This window comes from Venturia canescens, chromosome 1, assembly GCF_019457755.1.
Source record: "Venturia canescens isolate UGA chromosome 1, ASM1945775v1, whole genome shotgun sequence".
In the NCBI taxonomy this organism is placed as follows: domain Eukaryota; kingdom Metazoa; phylum Arthropoda; class Insecta; order Hymenoptera; family Ichneumonidae; genus Venturia; species Venturia canescens.
The window spans coordinates 17,050,471-17,069,635 of NC_057421.1; the positions used below are offsets into that span (position 1 = coordinate 17,050,471).

The 19,165-nt window shown below is 37.5% G+C and overlaps 2 protein-coding genes across 4 annotated transcripts in view; one reads left to right on the forward strand and one right to left on the reverse strand.

Annotated features, from left to right (window-relative positions):
- sit (stuck in traffic) overlaps positions 1–19,165 on the forward strand; it is a 74,645-nt gene that overhangs the window by 21,736 nt on the left and 33,744 nt on the right. The window lies entirely within an intron of this gene.
- The window catches only part of LOC122418982 (elongation of very long chain fatty acids protein AAEL008004-like), a 63,059-nt gene that overhangs the window by 20,249 nt on the left and 23,645 nt on the right, over positions 1–19,165 (reverse strand). The window contains exon 1 of one of the 3 annotated variants that reach the window (XM_043433172.1): positions 10,288–11,357. The exons of 1 other annotated variant lie outside the window; for it this stretch is intronic. The gene's annotated coding sequence lies outside the window, so the exon portion shown is untranslated. Of the gene's footprint in view, positions 1–10,287; positions 11,358–19,165 lie in introns of those variants that run through there. One more of the 3 variants, XM_043433171.1, reaches the window with a different exon arrangement.

The following is a 19,165-nucleotide window of genomic DNA, read 5'->3' on the forward strand; positions in this document are numbered from 1 at the left end:
TATTTTGAGAGTGTATTTTTTAGGCCCAACACTTTTTATATCCATATTTATACCGGCTAAAAAAAATCGTGAAAAGTCTTATTTTTGACCGTCTAAATAGGGTAGACCCCTTAATATTACAATATTGCCGAAGGTGTTCCAAATTTCAAGCATCTAAAGGCGAAATTTTAGTTTGTGTGTTGAGTATTCTTTATTACGGACTGCGCATGCGAGGTTTGACGGTATGGTAGTACACGTGTAACACTGCCATTCGAACGCTGTATGAAATCGTGACTGTATCTTAATCAAAGAGAAATCGACAGCTTGAGATTAGCTATGAGTGACATTCAAGAAAAATCTTTGACGTTGTTATTGTTCGATCTGATCGAGCAGATCTGTAACTTGGGCTAATTCTTTAGAAAAAATGTAGCTTTACAAAAGCATATTTTGTATAGGGAGCTAAAGCCATCGATATTTCGATTATAGTCGTATCAAAATTTTGGCCAAGAGTAACGATTTTCCAATTTCTGTATACGAAAACAGAAAAATGTCAACCTCGGCATTGAACGTCTTTCGCGAAGCTGTCGAATTTCTTTTGGGAGCCTTTGCTCATTCGATTTTCGTTTTTCAAGATGAGCCAGTTCTCCACTAAATGGAAAACCCTCTATCTGTACTAATCTTTCCGAGATTATTAAACTCCTGCAATATAAGAAGATTCGCGTCAACTTGGCAGTGACCTCCTTTTTGCGACGTACTATTTTTTGCCTACAACGTCTCTCTCCATTATCCTGTTTTAATCTCAATCTCTTCCGGAAGATTGCTTGCCTCCAATCGCATCAACGTTTTCATTCCTCGTTATTCGGATAGGACGAAAACGCTTGAATATTTTTCAAGAGAAAAACCTCAATAGCAATCGATCCATAAAATAGCGTATCACGCTCAAGGGTAAAGAAGAGCGAAATTTGAAAATACGTACGCAAACTCAAACGTTACTGCTCCTCATCGAACACCGAGTCAAAAACAGCTGATTTTTGTTATTACCCAAACGACATATAAACCTCATTTACAACAACCGAAATTTCAACGTCAAGATCTTTCGTGCGCTCTCCGATGAGCAATAACCGTGACGGGGCTGCCGATATTCGCACCATCGCCGTATGCAAATTAGTTTTATTGAAGTGTGTACGCGCCTGTGTAACTGTATGTGGCATCGGTGAGTGGGGACCCGAAGCAAAAGATGAAACTGAGAAAAAGAGGCACGGCGTTGCATATACCCGAGCCCTCCTTCATACGGAGAATCTTCTCCTCAGGTGAGTTCTTACTTTCGTGCAGGCACCGAACGGCACGAGCTTCACGATAGCCCACGGCTGACGTCTTCGTGATGCCGCTTTCAAATATATCTATACGGTCTTATATCGTTCGAGGATAAACTCGTGCGTCCTCCTTTACACTCAACAGAGCTCAGGTTAAAGTAGGATACGGGGACTAATGCCCCGATAATCATTTCCTTCTTTACTATATCGCTGGCGAGTTAAAAGTGAGAAAAACCGAGATACAAGTCGAAATAAAAACTCATTTGAAGTTTTGTACCAATGGCTAATTCAATGGACTTTTATTCGAAGGGTTATCGAGAAGAATTCGATAGTATTTCAGCCTCATTGATAATCATTTCTCACTAATGAAATAGCTTTTTAAGACACATTTCGTCCAATCCAACATATCTCATTGTCCTTAATTTTCAAATACGAATTATTTTTTCCTGCAAATTATCCGCATTCTTCCTCAATAACTGTAAACGAACACCGAATTGATTCGTGACATCGAAATACTCGACCCATTTATCCACGATATCTGCAATGTGTATGTCTATACAGTTGGCAGTTATTCCATCTACACTCTTTCTCCATTCGTGAACTTCGAACGGGAAAATCAGGTGGAGAGTAGAGAGTGAGAATATACAGGTTTTAATTCAAGCAAACGCAAACGGCACCGCATAAACCATCGGAATCTTCACCCAGGAAATCAACTCAGCTGAGGGAAGCGGAGAGATTGATTGATTGATTGATAAATTTATTAAGCCTTGGACAAATCCTTGAGGCTAAGAGTAACAAAAGTATAAAGTTTACAAGTAATAATATTTAACGAAATAAATCCATAAGTATCAAGTTAACAAGTAGTAATCATTAACGCAATAAAACCATAAGATGGGTTTTGATGAAGCAAACAGTATAAGAATAGATGAAGAGAAAGAATGATGAATAATACAAGAATATTGGAACTGTGGTTCACTAATATAAGTCACATATTTGCTTGTTGAACATCAATAACTTCGAACAAATATGAAAACAGGCGAGTCTTTAAAACATTGAGTGATGGTGAGGTGCGAATTACACTCGGTAGAGAGTGCCAGAAGTAAATAGCCGTTAAAACAAATGAATTTTTGAAAGAGCTAGTACGATGTGCTGGAATATGGAAAGTATACGCTTCTCTTCGACTGCTAGACCTTAGAGATTCACTTACTCGCGGAAAGAGTTCAGTCAAGTAACTAGGTGCACGATTGTTTAGAATACGGTAAACCATGGTACCAATAAAGTAGAGACGACGAGACTTTACAGATAGCCAACGTAATTGTCTTCGATAAGGAGTTATATGTTCATCTCGTTTTAAGTTGAAAATATATCGAATACCTGAGTTAAGCAAAACCTCCAGCTTAGTATTTAGATCCACCGTGAGGTCATTATAGACCATACAGCAGTAGTCGAGCACTGGAAAAACCAGAGTAACTACCACCGAGGTTTTAACTTCTGTCGAGAGAACATTTCTATGATATCGAAGACGATACAACACTCCATTTACCCTGCTCGAGATATTATTTATGTGTTTAGCCCACGACAAGTTTGACGACAAGATGACTCCAAGATTTCGGACGTCATGTGCGTAAGGAAGAGTGACGCCGTCGATATTTATGACAGGAAGGGAATTGTAATTTAGATTATTGACATATCGGCTGCTACCAAGTATGATAGCTTTGGATTTACTCAAATTTAGCTTTAAACCATTTCTAGAAGCGTAGTTAGAAATTGCTTGTACATCTTTTGCCATCTTATTCAATTCATCAACAATGTCGGCAGGATGACAACTACAATAAATTTGCGTATCATCTGCAAAGATGAGATGTTTGCTATGAGAAAGAACACTACCAACATCGTTGATGAAAAGAGAGAACAAAAGTGGGCCGAGAACTGAACCTTGAGGTACACCCGAAGTAGTAAAAGCCCAGTTAGAACAGATTCCAGAACTATCAATGCAGGCCTGCGATCTACCCGTAAGATAAGAGTGAAAGAATTTCAAAACATGATCGGAGAATCCAAAGCCACGTAGCTTGATAAGTAAGTTAGAATGTGGTACTGTATCAAAAGCTTTACTAAAGTCAAATAAAATTAAGATGGTCACCATCCTTTTATCGACAGCTTCTTTTATATCGTGACAAAGGCGAAGCAGGGCAGTTTGAGTGCTGAATCGTTCCCGATATGCTGACTGATAAGGGTCCAGCAACTTGTATCTCTCAAGAAAAACAGTAATTTGATTATACAGACATCTTTCAAAAAGTTTAGCCGATTCGCTGAGGTTAGCAATCGGTCTAGTGTCAGAGGGTGTAGCTGGAGGGTTAGCTTTAATCAGTGGTCGAATATATGCTTTTTTCCATAGAGATGGAAAATAAGCAAGCCGAAGACAATTATTAAACACAGATACAAGTGCAGGTAAAATAGACGTTAAACCCTTACGCAGAGCAAATGGCGAGAGACCATCAGGTCCAGCAGACAAAGAAGTAGAGGATTTAGCCATGAATATATTCAGTAAAGAGTCAGTAGTAATATCAGAAAATTCAAAAATCGGCTTATTTACATCTAATGGAGTAAGTGTGCTTAATAGTAAATCAAAAGAGCATAGCGGAGTGGCACAAGAAACCTGAACATAAAACGCATTAAGTTCTTCACGCGAGAAAAATGTAAATGGAGAAGAAGAATTCGTACGAATCAAACCAATATTAGAGAGCACACGCCAGAGGGTCGCAGGGTCTCTAGTAGAGGTCACTCTATCGAGGTAATACTTATTTCTAGCATTTCTCAACCTAAGAGATACATCATTTCTTAATTGTTTGTAAATAGCCATGTTCAGAATATTTCCAGTTCTTTTAGCTTGCTTATACATTACATTCTTCTGCTTTATAAGAGCTTTCAATTCATCAGTTAGCCACGGTGCTAGTGGCTTATTTATTTTGAATGTACTGAGAGGCGCATGAATATCGAGGGAAGTAAGTATTAATTTACAAAGAGAGTCCAACAAAAGGTCAAGATTATAGGTAGATTGACATAGATCAAATGATAAAAGATTATTTTCCATTATCAAAGAGGAAAGTGTTTTGGTAAAATCAGATTCACTAAAATTCTTTAAAGTTCGCCTCATAACTGAACGATGAATATCACGATTCACTGGAAAAGTATAACATAAAGTGAGGAGATCGTGGCCAGCGATAAAAGGCACCTCAGATTTATTAAACGAAGTTATTTTGTTGGGATTGTCAATGATAAATACATCGAGCCATGAGTCGGAACTTTTTGTATGATGTGTAGTATCAGATTCAATAATATGGAGAGCTTGTGAGAAGACCAGGTCTCTCAAGTAATTTCCTTCATAATTACAGCATGATAGATCACAATTCAGGTCTCCTGAAATAATAATATTTTCGTAAAATTGATAAAACCGTAAAAAGTCGTTAATAAAAGTGTGAAAGAGTAAACCTTTAGGCCTTCTATACATCGATACAAGTAAAAGTGTAGAGTTAGCAGTGGTACGAATCTCAAGAATAATGTATTCAGGCGCGTTAGAAAATTGGCTAGGAGAACAAGCAAGAATCTTAACTCTTAGAGAATCATGGACATAACATGCCACGCCACCTCCAAATTTACCCTCTCTGTCATTACGAATGAGTGCATAATTATTTATCGTTACTAAATCATCAGATATTTTAGAGTGGAGCCAAGTCTCAGAGACTGAAATAATGTGCGCAAAGTTAAGAGAAAAATAAGCTCGTATTTGATCAATATGGCCAAGTATAGAATTAGCATTAAATGAGGCTACAATTAATGAATTATCACAGGGTACAATCTTCTTATTTTGAGTCGATGATGACTTGGCGGCCAATGTTGAACAGGAGGTTGAATTTTGCAGTAGTCAGGTGATCTTGGAGAAGTCGGTTTCGGAATTGATAGAAAGTATTTCAGAACCATCAGTCTTCCGAACCAGAACTCCATGCGATGTAGCCCAGGCATATTTCCACCCCCTCTCCTTTGTGATGGAGCGAACTCGCCCAAGAAATTTATGAATTTGAGGAGGGAGAAACTCTTTTATGATGATATTTCCACTCGTGTTGATAGAGAATACTTCATTAATAGTGAGCACTTTTTTCCTACGCTTTTTGAGTAGGACTTCATCGCGCACCGATGATGTTTTCAAGCGAACAAGAAAAGATCGAGCACGAGCCTGAGAAGTGGCTGCTAGTTGATCACCTATAGCACTATGTTGCTTTTTATCAAGATCACGAACGTCAATGATATCCGACTTGAATTCCGCTACACCAAGGGAAGTGAAAATCTTGTCCACTAATGTTCTCGGTGAATCAGTTAGAGATGTTGGAATATTACGGATCAAGATTCCAGGAGAGGAGACCTGCATATTCAGATTGGCAACGTTAGTCAATATGCCTTCCATTTGAGTTCGTAATTCAACGTTCTCAGCTGCAATAATGGTAGTCTGATCACTAAGAGTAGAGACTTCAGTCCGAACCACCGAAATTGTCTCTCCCATGTTAGCTTGAGTCGTGGCGAGATTAGTGACTTCCGACCGGAGGTGTGAAATGTCTTGAACAACTCCGTTTATAGTCTCAGAAAGAGACTCGAATCTAGATGTTATCTGATTCTGTATAGAGGCCAAGTTTTCATTTATTGTAGCAGTATTGGCTTGCATCTGACGTATAACTTCTTCTAAAGTGATGGGCACTGATGGTTCAGAAGTTTGCACGTTGTGTGGTATCGGAGGATTATGTAAGAGACAAGGGCCACAGCAAAAGGTTTTAAATTGCTCATTATCTTGAAGATCAAGTTCGAATTTAGTCGATGCACATTCAATATGATAAGTGTCCTTACACGGACCCGAACAAATGACAAAGTTCTCCTTAGCCATACGCTTGCACAGAACACAGCGTTTCGTCATGATTAACTCACAAAAGCGCACAGACAAAAGTTTCACAAATTTGAAATTTGAAATAGTTCGCGCTAATGAGGAGTTGTTGATCGATAAAACAGAGATGGCTAAGATAAAAAGAGTAGGTAGACGTTGATCGATAAGGTAGAGACTGGAGATAATCAGATCATACACGCCCGCTAACTTCAGAGAGTGTTCATAGAAGCTGCAACCAGTGCCCTCCTAGATTAAGCGATTAAGATCGATAGTTGATAACACTGGTATATACGTGTGCGTTATAATCACTGACAGAATAGGGTTATGTAAGCAGCTAGTACGTGATATTCGATGCCGAAAAAGTCACAGAAATTAAGAAAAAAATAAATGAGAAAATTCTCATAATAGCAAAATAACGCCACTATAGCAAGCATACACAGTATTTTGAGTGCTCAAATACACACAGAAGAAAAATTAAGGTGAAGAATCAATTGCACTAATACAAACACACAAAAACACTTTTGAACAAGAGTGAACTGTGTAGCTACAACTGTCAGATCCTCACGGAGTCACACGTTGAGTTGAAAAATTTCGATAATTGAGAAATTTCGATGTTATACGGATAAGTAAAATCCAACACAATGATCGTGAGCACAACTATCACAACTAATACACTATGAAAATATATACTGATTATTATTTCACAGGTAAAACATAAACTTTATACGGAACAGAAATTAACGTCACTTTCCCGCTCAGAGAGAGAGAGAGAGAGAGAGAGAGAGAGGATCGTGCGACGATTAGAAAGCAGGAGCAAAGATGATGCATAAAAGGTCGACGTCAATAGACAAAGTCTATTGGCAAAGTTTCGATAAAAATCTATCGATTTTCCATTAGTATGAATTCAAAATGAACGAACAATGTCCAAATAATAGAATTTTGAAAACATCTCATTCGAGGACTTTCGCATGAGCAGATGAATTAGAGAAGAGATCATATTTATAAAAAATCTCATCAGTTAATTAATTGGAAAAAAATCTGTAGGGAAGATCGTGTAGTCTCGTTGGCCGTAATATTTTTTTTTTCAAAACTCAACAACTGTGTAAACGGTTGATTGAATTAAGCACGAGTCCCGTTCTTGGGATACAGCGTTAGAGGTATTTACCGTTTTGGGTTGACGCGTCGTTCAAACAAAGCTTGGCACCGGTTTCCTTATCAATAGTGTAGAAAAATAAGGTCATTAGCGAAGCCGAAAAATATATTTCATTTCGTTCGTTTGAATTTTGAGGTCAAGGTTCGACTTAATTTTTAAACTTCACAGCTCATTTTTTTAAAATACTTTCTTTTTGGAAACTGTCGCGAGAAGATGGCGCTCGAAGTTTTGGAAGAGATGCTGAGCATTTTTTATTGTTAACAAGACACGATTGGAGCACTTCTGATCTCACGGAAAAACCAGCTTCCGAATATGTGTACATAGGTAAATCATTTGGGAAGAAAATTCGGTTAAAGCAACATAAGGAGCGCTTCTAAACTCTCACTTCAGGGCGATCCGGTGACTGGTTGACATCAATTACTAGTGAGTGTAACGAGTTTTGTGAGAATGTTCGGTATTATCGGAGCGTTTGAGGCGAACGAGGGTCTTCGGGGTCAGAAAAGTCCAACCGAGAAGCAAAGATCGCGGAGTAACAAGCCTCTCGGATTGCCGGACCTCGATTTTGTCGCTCGCACTAGGATCTCGTTTTCAGAGCAATACGAACGTATACTCAACGTCCTTGGACTTTCAGACAACGAGGAATTCTCATTGAGAGAGGCAGGTTTGCGAGAACATGGTTCACCTTTGTCGTCCTTGTGTCGAATGAGATACTAAAAAAACCACGAAATTTCCGTCTTCTTAAATAATTCAGTCTTCAGACGTTATATTTCGTTCCCTGAATCGCAAGGTTCTTTCCTCTACTTCCCATTTCGCAAAACGGATATTAACACGGTGTGACTCATTGCCTGGTGTTGAAAAAATATTGACTCCCGCATTGCCAGACTTGAAAATATCGAAATTTGTTTTATCTACGTGGAAAGTAATGTCTCAGTCGATAACGTCTATTTGCATTACATTTTTCACAATGTTTGAACCCCGTCTGTACAGCAAGCCCGTTCAACCTCATTCTTTTTGTACAAATACTAAAAAATTATTCATTTCATAAAATTTTTAAATAAAAATTCATCAACATTGTCGTTATTACCGATTGGAGTTTGGCTATTTTAGCAAAAAACTGAGTTATTTTCCGATAGGAAAATCGTCTAATGAACTCGGTGAAATTCATATTCGAATACACGTGTCAACGACTTTTCTAAGATCACATAGAACTGCATCCTTATTCGATGTAAGAACTTTGATATCGCGGGCCCAAACACGCGTGGCCATAATACGAAATCATGTATATTCGCCCATTAAATTACAGTTCAATTAATAGGCCCGCTTTTTTCACAGGCCTCATAAAAAATACCGCTTTCGTAGCGCATTCAGCAGCGTTAGCGTGTTATTGACGTTGTGAAAAGTCGTGCATGATTCGCGAACGAGATTTCGCGAGATAGATTAAGCAATCCTATGGGCGGTGCGCGCGACTCGCGCGTATTTCTTTAGTATTGAAGGCTATACTCGATTTTTTCATGCCTAATCGTGGGTTAATACCCCTTGCCCTGCATTTATCCCATGCTGATGCTGTAATCCGCGTACACACATTGGCGTATGTGTGAATGTCTAGGGAGGAATTTAACCGTCGACATCGAAAGATTGAACGTGATCTTGCGCCGTGTTTGCTGATCATTAAACTTTGCAATGATCGTATTCACGTCCACACAGTTAATGGATAGGTCAAAGCATGCACGCAACTATTATGGAGTCCCATATACGCAGCTCAGGTTAGCGCAATCACCGACGAGTCACACGTTTGGCCAAACCTTGTTGCAATTACTGACAAACTCTACCTTAATACTGATATTATGGTACAGGGTAGACAGACCATATTTTATGGCAAGTGGATGGCACATATTTCGTTGTAAAGATGAGGACTGACGTGTTATGAATGTCACTGAAACTTTGATATTGTTTCGTTCTTGATGATTTTTACTTTTTTACTTTTCTACTTTTTTCATAAGCCAGAAGCAAGAGAAAATTTGTTGTAGAAATTGGAAAGGAGCGATTGTATTTTTTTTACTTTATTCGGAGCTGTTTATCGTGAGGGCTTCTATCGTAGTATTTTAGTCACAGGATCCTACACTCGAGAATATATTTATCATGGCCATATTATCTGGGCAAAAAGACATCGAAATGGAAAAGATTTAGTAGCGAGAAATCTTGTAACTTTGTACAGGAAATTGTGCCACGTATCGAATGACAGGAGCCCTGATTTCTAGTTCTGATAACTTCTGTAAGGTTGAAATGCAATTTGTAGATATTCGTTGCCATCTTTTTTCATTGCTCGTCTACCTTTTGCGATTATAAAGCAAAAAGCTAAAAGTGCCTGGTCAATAAAATTTTCAAAAAGAACTTTCCGAGTGAATTTTTCGTCGATGTTTTTTTGTCTGAAATTTCGAAAGTATTTCTCGTAAAATATTTCTCCTAACTTATCTCTTATGTGGTCAATGTGAAACGGAATGGCCTCTGCGGGTAGACGCGGTGAGCGAGATGCGTTGTACACGCTTTCCGATATACTCCAGTTTTCCCGAGTAAACGCGTATCTCATTCATGTATTAGACGTAAAGATCGACGATTGTGAAAAAACGTGAGTATACGGAATGGATCGAATGAGAGGAGGGCGTACGAAAAAATGTTAACGAGGGAAAAAGCAATAACTTGCACCTCACTATCCTTCGAATATGGTATTCAGAGCGTGGAGTAATAAAACTTCGTGATATTTAGCCAACGAGATGAAGAATATCCTCTCAATTGCTCAATGGACATTAATAAACCCGCACACATTGGATTCGGTCGTTTCCTATATTCCGAAATGAAATTCACGGTCGTTACACCAATTAATAGAAAAATAAATTGGCGAGAAGAAAAAAACGTACGTACTTGTTGATGGGCAGTTCAAGATCGCGTAGCAATTGAAAACGGACAAATGGGCACTTCTGAGGTGGAGAAAACGACCACGACGAAAGAGTCTTCTTTCAGTGGCAGGAGAATTCTCTTCAAATCGTACGCACGCGGCTCCCCCGGGCGGTCTCTCTTTTCCGTCACCTTTCTCTCAAAGTTCCACTTTGAAAGACTTCATCGTGTGGTGTATCTCGTGCCCGATGATGGTCTTGGTCGCCGCCGTGAGATTCCTCAGAAACAAGCGTTGTGGCCGTTTTTTTCTCTCCTTGGGTATTCTTCTTTTTTCGCGACGTATCATTCGTTTGAATCGTCGAGCACGACGATCAGCCAACGGGACATCACTTTCAACCTCCTTTTTCTACAACTCCTTCCTTCTTATTGGTTTTTATTTGATTTCTTATTGAACCATCGACAAAGATTTGTCGATGTGGGCATATTCATTCTTCATCCGTTCACGTGGGAAAATTTTATTATGGCTGCCACGTGTTTAGATTTAAATAGGTTTTTCTCGTGGATCACACACCCGGGTGGATTAACCGCCAAAACGTGGTCATGATATTGCCGAAGGTGCGCGTTTCCTACGACGCACTCAGGGAAATTGGGTCACTTTAATCGACTTCGATCTTCCTGTACATTGGTCCTTAAGCGTGAACTGTAATCTTGTTGCGTCGAGCGAATATCACGAATTCGTGGTAACGTGCGCGGATAACACAAATGAGTTTGTTCTTTATCGGAACTACGATGGAAAATACCGAGTTTTCAACGCCTTCGTGTATAAACCTTTGGTTTTCACTTCACGATTTTTATTTTTTCTAATTGATTAATTCATCATTGATTAAATTGTTCAAGAGGAGTTTATTCTGAGGATATTTCGTGAAAAAAACCGGACGATTTTTTTGGACTATCCTTGCTCTGATCCCGTGTTCTCGTATGAGAGACACTTATCCGGGGTCCACTGACCGATGCTGCTGGAGGAATAGTCAGAAGAGTCGTGATACTCGTGGCTTTAAGTATTGGCTTTCCGCAAGTGGGGCCCGGATGATCGTCTGAGTGGACTCGATGTGAGTACACCGAGAGCCCACGATCGGATCGGAAGAGTGGGAGATTTCTCGCGGTTCCCGTCACAAACTTGGGACCACGACGTCGCACAGGAGACCGTGGCCTTCGTCCCTACACCCCGTCACTGTATCTCCTTTATACAATTTTGCTCTTATTGAGAGTACACACGATTCTGAGGCTCTCCAGCTCGACGTCGTTTAATTGGACGCTGTGACGTTGAATCGTTTGTTTTCTTTTCAACGCTCATGCGTGGGCGGTTGACTTCCGATTCATCGCTATCCAGAAATCTGATTATACAGTTTTAGATGACAACTATTTTTTTGCATGCATTCTACGTACAGAATTCATAGTATGAAATTCAACTGCTATTTTGTTGTATGAAGTTTCATTGTTAAGCACCATTGTCTGGAAATGCAATACACTCTTCTGCGTCAGCTGTCGAGGCTGTGATCATGTATCTCGACGCGGTGAGACACGTGCCACTTTCTGACGATATGCCTTACATCGTCATTTTAAGATTTTACATACAAAAAGTTTAAATATTTTGATACCGTGAGGGAAAAAAATAATCGAACGATTTGGAAAAAGACTTTTTGATGATATTTTGAAAATCTTTCTTAAGGTAGTTCATGCACGGGACAATTTTCTTAAGAAAGTCCTGAAATTTACGAAAAGTTTCAATGGGTGGTCGACTGACACGCGTATCAAATTTTAAAGGGTTCGTCTTATTGGTTAATGAGATAAACGTGTTTAAATATGAAGAAAAATACACAGGGACCGTACGTAAAAAATCGTTTTTCTTTCCATATAACGAGTGAACGGTTCTTACGAAATTTATGAAAAAGTACACAATAAGAATGAAGTATGTAATGAAGATCTGGGAAAAAATTCGAATTCATTCCTGTTATAGCCTTCTGTCTTTTTATTAATACTTTTTTCTTGATCCATTTCCCTTTGCGCTCTCTACAGCGAGTTTTTACATAAAAAATTATAATATTTTGGCCAGGGACGTATGAAATTTTGGGTTCAGTGATGGATCCCCGTTCAATAAATGTCTTGTAGTTTCATTCGCTAAAAAATTAGTTGAACAAATTTACTTACAATTTTGAATGAATAACTCTAACATTAATTTAGAGTGATAATATCTTTAATTAGGATGTAAAAATCGACTTAAAAAATCGGATTGAGAAACCGATGAGAAGAATTGTGACGGGTTACTATTTTTTCTTCACATTCTTAAGTTCGATGCAGTACCCTGATTTTGAATTTTCCCACTTCATACAGTGTAATAACTTTCGAATAATCAAGAAGAAAGTTCGATTTCGAGAAGCACGTTGATTGTCATCGTAATCGTTACTGCTTCGTAAATATTCGAAGAAATCGGAAATACTTTTTTTATTTCAGACACGTATGTTTCGGGCCAAAATATTACGCTGATCGTAAATGAACTCGTTTTCAAACTTCCCACAAACGCCTTGACGTGGTTTCGATCCGTTAAATGAGCAAAAACGAGCACTCTTGCAACCTCATTTTCACTTATCTTTGATTTTCAAAATATTTTAAATAAATCGTTTTTCATTCGAGCTACCATATCTCTCGTGGAGAGTTGTTGAATAAATTTGAGCACGGCGATATTCCTGGTCTGCTTGTGTTGATTTGTGTGTCAACGTGTCTTGCATATATTCAAGTATTTTCCTGATTTATTGAAACTTTATTTCGAGTATCAAAAGGCAAGGTCTTCACATTAAATTCCGATAAAAAATGGCAGATGTTTATAAAATACCCGGAAAAGACAAAGAGTGCATCAATTTAACGAACCTGCCGGTAGACGTACCTACGCGATACGATAGGAAAATAAAATAATTGCATGATCGGTTCCACATATATGCTCAGGCATGTTTTGCCTTCGTGGACAAAGTACGAAATTCGTATCATTATAGAAAAGTTTCCTTTAGCAATTATAAATCAATCCATATAAAATGCGATGCCTTAAGAAATCACACAAATTCAAACTAACGATTTTTTTCTGTTTTTTTTTTTTTTTTTTACTAGAGAAGATTTACAGATTTCATTAGATTACGTTGAACGATCAATTCTCATTTTTGTTGTGGCGATTCTTCAATAGATCGTCGAAAAATCTGAACCAAAGTTTTCGCCATTATTAATTAGAAAATATTTTATTGAAGTTGGTTACGTGGGCGTGCAAAAAGCACCTCATTTTATCTTGATATCGGCTCGGAAGTAATAAGCTTTTTGAAACATCAAAATGCCTCGTGTTCAGTGATAGAGTGTGTAGAGAAGTGTGAGAAAGTTACGGTGTTAATAATTGCCGGGGTAAATGGGCGATCGCGCGCACGAGTCCGCAATTATGTTAGGCTTGAATTGGAAGCGAGAGCCACAGTAGAAAATCCATACTGAGTCAGACATTGCGATGCGCTGCTGCACATGCCATTTTTCAACGGAGAGAATTATTGCTCGTATAGTCATGATTATATACGGGCCACATTTCAATGGCGAGTGAGGCTGAGTACTCGCGGACAGGGATCGGCAAAAGAATTTATCGTTTTTTTTCCGCAAATTAACATGGGAATAGTCATGGACGAAATTTTATTGTGAGCCATTAAAAAAATATATATCATTGAAAAAAGTATTTTTTGTTACGTTAAAAAAAAATAATTCGACAACTAAAAGTGTCTTAGTACTCGAACTCTTTTTAATGAAAAAAAAACGAAAATGAGATATTTCTCTAGTTGGAAAAAAACTATTCGGATTTGCGTCATTGGATTGCCATATTCTAACTGCTCGCAAAAAAAGTCACTCGATGCAAGGTGAAGTTCAAACTTATCTATTGAAAATGTGGTGCTATTATAACTATGAGATTGCAGGAACTCTAGGTTCAAAGGTTCTCATTAAGGTGTGGTATTTCAGAGTAATTCTTTTCTTTACAGGGGAGCCTATAGCAATACGTATGGCTTTTTTACACAATTAAAAAAAATGTGTCATCAACAGTCCGATAAAAAAAAAATAAAACCTAATATAGTCGAATAAAATTTAATTATGACTGATAAATGAGAGAGTGCAATGCGAGAGTGACTCGCTACTAATGTCGGTTTGCACATTTTATTTCACTAGGGTCACCGCGCGCGCAAGCGCGCGTTTGTCTTTAATTGTTTTAACACTTTTTAAATAAAAATATTGCTCAGGACGATTGTTTCGAATAGTTCATTGCAAAAATCACGGTACCTACGGTCGAATAGTAATTGCGTAAGATCACTCTTACTAAATTACTCTATCACTTCACTCTTATGTCGCTAAATAAATTTATCTGACACGATCGCGATCGAATGTGTTGCAATTGTTTCCTCCTCCTTTTTTCTACGATTTGAAATACGCAACATGAACGAACTCCGAGCACAACATCGACAACCAATCAAATTACGTCTATAGCAGCTTCAAAAATAACTCGAACTTCGAGATTTCGTGACAACTCTTCTTTTATAAAAGGATTTTTCCTTAGTTCGTCATAAAAAAAGATCGCCTGGTCCATTAAGCAATCCGTTATGTAAAGGTCAATGACTGAACTAGGCGGTTCTGATATTTCAAGATGTGAAGTTCATCGTAGGTTTTAACGAAAGTACGTTTGTGATAATCTGTGACGCATGTCAAGGGTCCGTTTCCTTTGTATGCGTGAAGAAAAATGGAACAGGTTTGCGTAGGAATATTCGTCAGCAGGTGCTGACGGAATATAAGCAAGACTATACGTTATATTTCTTCTCCTTTTTATCCAAGTTTTTCTTTAAAGTAGATCACACCCGTAGGATCGTATTTTATGGGTGTCTACATTTTTTTACTTCGTAATTAAAGATATTAATACTCTAAATTAATGTCAGAGTTATTAATTCTAAATTGTAAATAAATTTTTTCAACTCATCTTTTTCTGATCTTCTGATCATCAACTGACTGAACCCAAAATTTCATTCTTCTCTGGCGAAAATACTGTAGTTTTTTATGTAAAAAATCCCGTTAGGGAGCGCAAAGGGAAAACACAAAGGGATCAAGAAAAAAGTGTTAATAAAAAGACAGAAGGCTATGCCACGAATGGCCCGAGTCAAAACGAAACAAAATGCCAAAATTCGCAAATGTGAGGTTACGCTCATTTTGCCAATTTCGTTTAATCTTTAACGGAATATATTTTTATTACCAGTAAGACAATTGTCTCGAATTTTTCCCCAAACTTTCATTACATACTTCGTTGTTATTGTGTACTTTTTCATCAATTTCGTAAGAACCGTTCATTCTTTATGTGGAAAGAAAAACGATTATTTACGCATAGTGTATTTTTCTTCATATTTAAACACGTTTATCTCATTAACCAATAAGATGAACCCCTTAAAATTTGATATGCGTGTCAGTCGACTACCCATTGAAACTTTGTGTAAATTTCAAGCCTTTCTTAAGAAAATCGTTTCGTGCATGAACTACTTTAAGAGATCAAACATGATTTTTTATTTTGTTTCAATTCCTCGATGTGGATGAATCGACGTTGATAATAAAAAGTCGGGAAGTCCAACAATAATTTCATGTCTTCAATGTTCTCGTGTTCGAATACATTTTTTCTAATAAGCCATCGACTTTTCTTGTTGCTAAAAAAAAATTGAAGGAGGAGAAAATAAAACGAGTCATTTCGGTAAAGCACGGGAAATAACTTGACGACGCATTACTTACTTTTTTAATTGTTAATAGTTACAATGTACACAACTACGAAGTTTCGTCCACTGAAAAATTTATATATGGAAAAATACTGCCAATGTCACTTGTATTCACGCTTGTGGTACTGTTCTCTCATACACGGTGTTCGCATATAGCGATTGAATCCACGGGAGTACTCGCCTCGTGTAAGTTTAGTAGCTAGAGCAGACAAAACCGATTTAGAAATGGAAGTAGCCAGTGGCTAAGAAAATAACTAATTTTTCGATATTCGATTGATCGTGGAAATTTACAAATTTTCAGTAAAAACTCATTTCCATCGAACTTTGCGAAAATATTAAAAATTCATTTTTTTTTATATGACGTCGTTTCGAAGAAATGCAATAAAACATGTCGACAACTTAGTGCTCCGAATAAATGAGTAATTTCAGTCACGTACCGTCATAAAATTTCATTTTCGTCATGAAAATGGACATTTTTTTGAAGTGCCACGTGATAAGAAGTCGTATAAAAGGTGTAATACCTTAATAATGGATCATTGGAACGATCTCGATGAGTTTGTCAAATACTCGGCACGATGACACGTGCCTAAAAACTTTTGTTCTGGTTCGCATACTTTTTCTTTTATCAGTGCGTGACGGGGATATAAATAAACGTTGAACGAGAGGATGTTTTTTGGTGGAATGCCTCACACTGGTGCTTCCTTATCGTCAGAACACGCGTATCGAGAGGGTTGATAGTCGTTTTTTTTGTCGCTCGTGTTTTGTGTGATTAAAGTGTTTCTCGAGTGGAAACAATAAATTGTTTTAGGGTCGCACTTTCGTGGAAGCTAATTTGGAGTCACGTGTACGAAAACGTGGTCTTTGTTCGGTCTAAATAAAGAAATATTTTGGACTTTGATCGCGAGAATCGTTAAATGCAGCGGCAGCGCTTCGACGTCGAGTGATATGAAAAAAAAAAACAAAAAGAAATGTATTTCAGCGCACCTGCGGCCTTGTCACAACGTCGCAGTTTTATACAATAATTTTATATTATCAAAACGCATTTTTTTTGGCAAATTTCCGCTGATAAATATTTTACGGATGCAGAAATTTTGGGAGGAAACCTGGAGGAGCTTGTGTAAACGGTTTCACGGATGTCGTGACTGAACACGAAGGCTCATCGACATAAAATTATATCAAAATTAACGTCTCACATTTCGAATCAAACTCTTATCGTTTTAAGGAGAAAATAACACAAAAATTGGACTTTACAGATTGTTTATCGGCCCTCGACTTCTCCTGGATTTTCCCAGGTATCAAGAACGTATTATTATTTTCATTCCTAATGTTCTCCTATAAAAAATACTGTATCGCGTCATTCGTACGATCAAAACATCGGTTGAAAAACGTTTTCGACGAAGAATAAGAAAAACTACTAACGATTTCGACCCTTCGAACTTCCTCAGATGTTATTGAGATTTTGCGAAAATTATTGTCTAGTTTTTCGTAACAAAAAGTCTCTCCACTCCAGGAAATGATTATCTCGTTGACAATACAGTAATTAGACGTGTGTGTGTGTGCATCGATCGAGCGTTTTCAAGGCAGTTGCTTCTTTTTTTTGTTTCATCTCCGAACAACTCTATGTGCTCGTTCACCTCACACGGCCAATGATTTACGTCATTTTTTCTTATTGCTTTCGCTTCCCCGGATGAGACTGCAGCTAATCGATTACACGTGTTAAATTTCAACGACTCGCAAGAAAACAATGCGAAAAGATTGGAGTCTTTGTTCCAAGATGCAATGTCCAAATGTCCGGAGCTGTCAGTCAAACTCTTCAGCTCATAGCGATCGAGTTTTCGAAAAATTACAAACTTCGAATCATTAACAGTTATTCAATTCTCGTGAATTGTATGTTGAACCAGTTGCCAAACTGAGTCTATTTGAAGCATTGCATAGCCAAGGTGCCATGTTATTTGGTTCTTTGTCGAGTGAAAAAAATTGATGAATATAGAAAAAATGGTTGGCACAATAAGATCATTATTGGGATTCGCTTGGACTGTTTCCTCCATTCCAAGTTTCATAATATCTATCAATCGTTTGTCATGGGTATAATTTTGCACATGAAACTAAACATAAAATGACGATAGTGAAAAGATCGAGGAATCAAATACCGGGCTTCGATTTCTGTAGAATTTCTGACTCTTTAACAGTCGTGGTAAAATAATGCCCTCTTCATTAACGAAAATCCTTGGGAACCAAGACTTCTCGAGAAACTCATGATTGGATATAAAGAAATTGTGAAATGTGAATGACATCATGCTAAACGACTCCTGATCCTTTATTCTTATGTATCATGCACAGTTTGGAGGTCAATCATACAAAATAATAAATACTCAAAAATGTAAAAATAATAATAAACTGATGAGTGGTGAATATCAGATTAATAGGATGGTATCGCGAATTTTTTTTGTACGCTTCAGAAAGAGAAGATAAATCCATTCAGCCTCAGTTGAGGTTATCATTTGTGTTTCCGGTTGAATTAAACATTTTCTTTACGATCACTACTAGAATTGTCTTCTGGAACTCGAGGTGTGGACATCGTCCAATAAATGACAACTTCAAAAGCATCAAGGTCATTTAAATTGGAACCCTTCGACGTCGAGAAAAAACTTTATTGACATTTTTTTATCAATTTTTTGTCTCTTTATTATCTTTTTATTTATTTTTTTTATCTTTTTATCAACATTTTTTTCTCAATGAAATCATTTGCAAATAGTAAATCATTCGAAGTATAATTGCCTCAAATAACACAAACAGGAACGAAATGTAACGAGCCCTGGTTAAAATTTCGTACGCAAGAAATTCCATCGAAAACAATATTTTGGGTAACGCTCTTAGCGAGTTTACGACCGTGTTGATCGATTTACGAGTTACGAGAAAATGAAGTAAAGATTCGGTCATGAGAATTAAGGGAGTTTCAATATTTTTCACAGAATTCTATTTTTTTTTGCAAAGCTTCAAAACCTTACAATGTTTTTAAAACTACCAAATGCGAATTCTTGTATTGGGATTTGCTGCATATTGCATTTAAAAAAAAAAATTTTTT